Raw genomic sequence first — 4,841 nt, forward strand, 5'->3', positions numbered from 1 at the left:
AAAGAAATAGATTAGGACAAAACAAAACAAAAACAAAACCCCCATAACCTCTAAACAGAGATGAATATAACTATTTCAAAGAGAAGTAGGGTTTGATTTCAAGACTGGCATAAACCCTTGACTAATAAGGTACTGTGTTGCCCCATTTAGTATGAAGACAGTCGAAACACTTATCTTTGTGCCATGTTTACTCAAGCCTTACACGATCATTTTGGCTATCCAAGTAAGAAAAGAATATCAACATAATGTGGGGATTTTTTTTCTTGCCAATGACTGTGGATGTCAAAGTAAATTGTGAGAGCTTTGTCTATTGCAAGCTGGGGAAAATCTTAATGGCAAGTATAGTCTATCTGGAAGCCATATAAAACACTAAGATCCAGGAGTTAGAATAAATACTCTTTGCCTTCACGTGGGAAAGAGAACCACTAAACACTTGCTAGCCGTAAACATTTCACCAAAGATAAGAAACATCTGGACATAAATGGGTATGTGGGAGAAATACTTTCTTAATGTAGGTTTCTACTGACACTTGCGTGAATCAAGGGAGAGATGTTGCAAATAAGAATAATGGAGTACAGATAATAACAATCCAAGCAATACAAGGGGTAGAAATACAGTACATTTTGTCATGCCCACTATGAAAGGACCTCATGAAATATGCAAAAGTAGATCTATGCCTTTCTTGTTACACAGATTAGACAGATTACGTGTTACAAAAAAGGCTAAGAAATAGTGAATGGAGATGTTACTTCTAAATTGAAAGAAAACATTTTTTTAGAAGGGTTATTTAAGAACCTCCTTCTTACAAAAACCCAGAGACTTGAATTCTTCCAAAATAGGTTTTATCATTCATTGGTTTTATATCTCTGTCATCATATTTCAGAGGGGTAAAGAACCTTCAAGTTTCCAGTGGAGCACATGCTAATGGTTATGCAAGCACATTTTGAGAATCATTTATCTAGAGCAAGAATTGCCTCCCTGACCTGCATATTAGAGTATCCAGAGAAGCTTTTGAATAACATAAAACATACAATATAGAACCCCCATCCCCAAAGATTCTGATGTAATTGATTTGAGGTGGATTCTGAGATGGGGCCTGGTGGCTGGTGTTTATTAAAAGCTCCCCAAGAGACACCAACATACAGCCAGAGTTCAAAACTATTCCTCTTGATTATAGTGCTCCGAAATGTGTAGCTTCATTTGTGGAGGTAACAGACCTTAGTCAGTTCTGGCCCAGGTGCAGCTGAAACTTCCCACACCTTTGAGTCATTTGCAGAGCTGGCCCTTTGTCTTTTATGACAATAAATTTTACCTTGGCATCCACAAAAAAACTTTAAAGAATACTTTGGTTTAAAAGTTTAGATATGAATGCTCTAGAGAAGATAATTTTACCACCCTCTTTTTACCTATAAATTCAGTCTGTGAAATAAAGACTTTCACAGCTCTTATGAAAAGGAGGAATAGAATGAAGAATTCAAGTTATGTTTTTAACAAATAAAAGATAATTCCATTCAAAATGCACAAAATTTAAATTTCTTTATTATATTTTATTTGATTGTATTTTATTTTATTTTTTGTTGAGATGGAATTTTGCTCTTATTGCCCAGCTTGGAGTGCAATGGGCTCACTGTAACCTCCACTGCCCGCCCCCAATGTGCGATTCTCCTGCCTCAGCCTTCAAAGTAGCTGGGATTATAGGCACCCACCACCATGCCCTGCTAATTTTTTGTATTTTTAATAGAGATGGGGTTTCACCATGTTGGCCAGACTGAAATTTCTTTTAATGAACATTTAAATAATATGTATATTATGCATAATAAATAAATTTTCATTAACATTTAACAAATATTATTGTTACAAAACAATAAAGAAAAACAACCCAATTGTACTTACGAATGGCAAATAAGCATAGAAAAAATTACTCAACATCAAGAGCCAAGAGAGAAAATTCAAAACACAATGAAAGATATCATCAGGAAAATGCAAATTTAAACCACAATGAGATACCCACAATGGCTAAAACTATGAGACTGACAAAAATGTGTTGGCAAGTATGTACAACAACTGAAATTCACATATATTACTAAGGAAGAAGTAAGCAATTGGTCTGGTAGTTTCTAATAAAGTTGAGTATGTATCTACCCTATGACCAGGTGACTCTATAAGTAGATATAAATACAAAATAAATGAAAACTGATATCTTACTGATATTTTCAAACATATTGTATGAATTTAAAATACGTTGAATGAAAGAAACCAGCCACAAAAGCATCGATACCATGTGGCAGTTAGCCTTGAAGATTATGTCCAATGATCTCTGCCTCCTGGTTGTCACACACTGTGTAATGCCCTTCCCTTGACTATGGACTGTTCCTGGTGACTTACTTCTACCAATAGAATTCAGCAGAGGTGATAAGGTGTCACTTTTGATTCTGAGTTACAAAAAGACTGTGACTTCCATTTACGGAACTCTATTATTCTCGAATGTTCTGAGGGAAGCCAGGTATCCATGTTGTTTGATCCCCTCGAGAGGCCCTTGTGATAAGCAACTGATGTCTCTGGTCAATGATCATCAAGAACTGGAGGTCTTCCAACTGCCGCAATAGTGAGCTTAGAAACAGATCCAGCCTTGAGTTGAGTGCAGCCCCAGCTAGCCACATTAATTGCAGCCTGTATGACAGCCTTTGAGCCAGATATGGTTAGCTAAGTCATGCCTGGATTCCACAGAAACTGTGAGATAAGTCGTTTCTCTAAGCCACTAAATTTTGGAGTAATGCACAAGTGTTGTCTAGCAGATTAAAACGGAAACAGCAATAAATAACTAATGCAATGTATGATTCCATTTATGTGAAATTCTAGAGAAGCCAAAACTATTCTTTAGTGATAGGAAGCAGAACACCGGTTACCCCAAGGTGAGAGTGAGTACGAACTGAGGTGAAAGAAATGTACTATATTTTAATTTGAATGATGGTAACATAGGAATATATGTTTGTCAAAACTCATTGAACTGTACATTTATGGCCTATGAATTTTACTGTATATAAATTATAACTCAAGAAAGGAAGAAAGGTCAGGAATACTATTCTTTGGCCAACTGGCTGAGAATAGGTGTATGAATCACCATAATTGGATGAAATGGAGAAGGAAAAATAATTTTCAAAATTACCCAGTTTTACAAGATTAAGAGGCCAGAGATTTGAAAAATACATAGACCTACCCCAAGGTGACTACATCAAACAAGTCAACAAACAATCCACAACTTCAGTTAGTCTCTAAGCAGGAGGGGTTAGAGTTCCTAGATTGGGCCAATTTGGGTCCTTGTGATTTTTGGAACAAATCTCACCATTTTAATAGTATTATGTTGCTGCTGAAATAATTTCATTTTTTTGACTTGATCATAGCCAATACAGATATTTATTGTGAATTAAAGATCATTTTCCTCATTTGTTCAAAATTTAAACAAGGAGTCCAAGGGAGGAATAGGCTAAAAGCCCTTAGACAATCTTGGGGGAAAAAATCTGGCCTATTTCTGGCCAATGGCCGTAATACCTGCTCACTTTTGTGAATTGATGAGTCTGGAAAACTGTCACTGGGAGATCCTGGCAGAGCAAGGCTCAGACCACCTTACTGTAAGAATAATTTATATGTTGTAATAAGCAATGTGGTAGAAAATAAGATATTCTTTATCTTATGTCTTGAGAGCATGTGAGTGCTAATCACTTTCCAATCTCTCTCTCTAAAGAGTAAAAGCCCAACTCTCAGTGTAGAGAAAGGAGGCATTAAGACCGGCCAAAGTTGGTGTCAATCATCTTGGGAATATCACAGGAAGGCAGTTCATCATAACAAGGAAAAAATGTCATGATCATATTCACAGTGCCTGTCTGTTTGTAACTTCTTCCACCCATCCTAGGATATGAGGAGTTGGGGGAGACGCAGGTCTCTAATTTCTGCTTAGATCTTTGGGACGGTACATCAATTGAGCAGACAAATCATTATTAGAGGGTCTAGATAGTAATCTGATCACTACTTAATATTGTCTTGAACAGGAAATAAAGAAGTTCTTCTGGCAGATGTCTTTTCTCCAATATATGTATTCTGAGACTTACAAAAAATTATTACTTCAGGGACATTGCAGGACAATTTTTGTCAGAGAGTCTCATTTGAAAAGTGAAGGATTATAGTAAGTTCAGGGCTCTCCCTGGCCATTGTCTAAACAGAACTTGGAAGTAGGGAGAAATAACCAATTTTACGAACTTGTCAAGAGCACTGCAATCTTACTAGGAGGGGGTGCAAAATAATCTTTTTGATACATACCTATTCCCCTACCAGGAATATTGCTAGTTCCTCACTTTTTAAATGTTCAGGCAGGAACTCTGTATTTGAGTTATTTAGAGAAACAGAAATCTTGTATAACCCATCATAGATTTGCGCAAGTCAAAACTAGTGCTTATCAGTTAAGGAGGGGTGCAGCTTAAACACTGAAGGGCAGATGCAGGTATGAACCTTGAAAGTAATGCAGGAAAAGAACTGGTTATTGTTGTGGGATTGAGCCTGCTCAGTGAACACTAAATAGCTAATTGGTAGAAAGCTACCCCTCATCTAGCGACAAAAAGGCTTGGCAAACTGGGCAGGTTGAAAAGACTAATCAAGATGAAAAAATCTGGAGGTAAATAGCATTAATTCATATGTAATTATGAACTATTAAAATAATAAATAACTGTTGAATTAAATAATTTGCTAGCCCATGGGCAGCTGGTGGCAAAAGCTGCCTCTCTGCTCCTGAGCTGGTTAATAGACATCTAAGCTAGGGAATACACCATTTTTCCAGGCTGATGTTGAGG

Source organism: Aotus nancymaae, unplaced genomic scaffold (genome assembly GCF_030222135.1).
Source record: "Aotus nancymaae isolate 86718 unplaced genomic scaffold, 86718_ANA_hifiasm-v0.15.2.pri h1tg000020l, whole genome shotgun sequence".
NCBI classification, from domain to species: Eukaryota; Metazoa; Chordata; class Mammalia; order Primates; family Aotidae; genus Aotus; species Aotus nancymaae.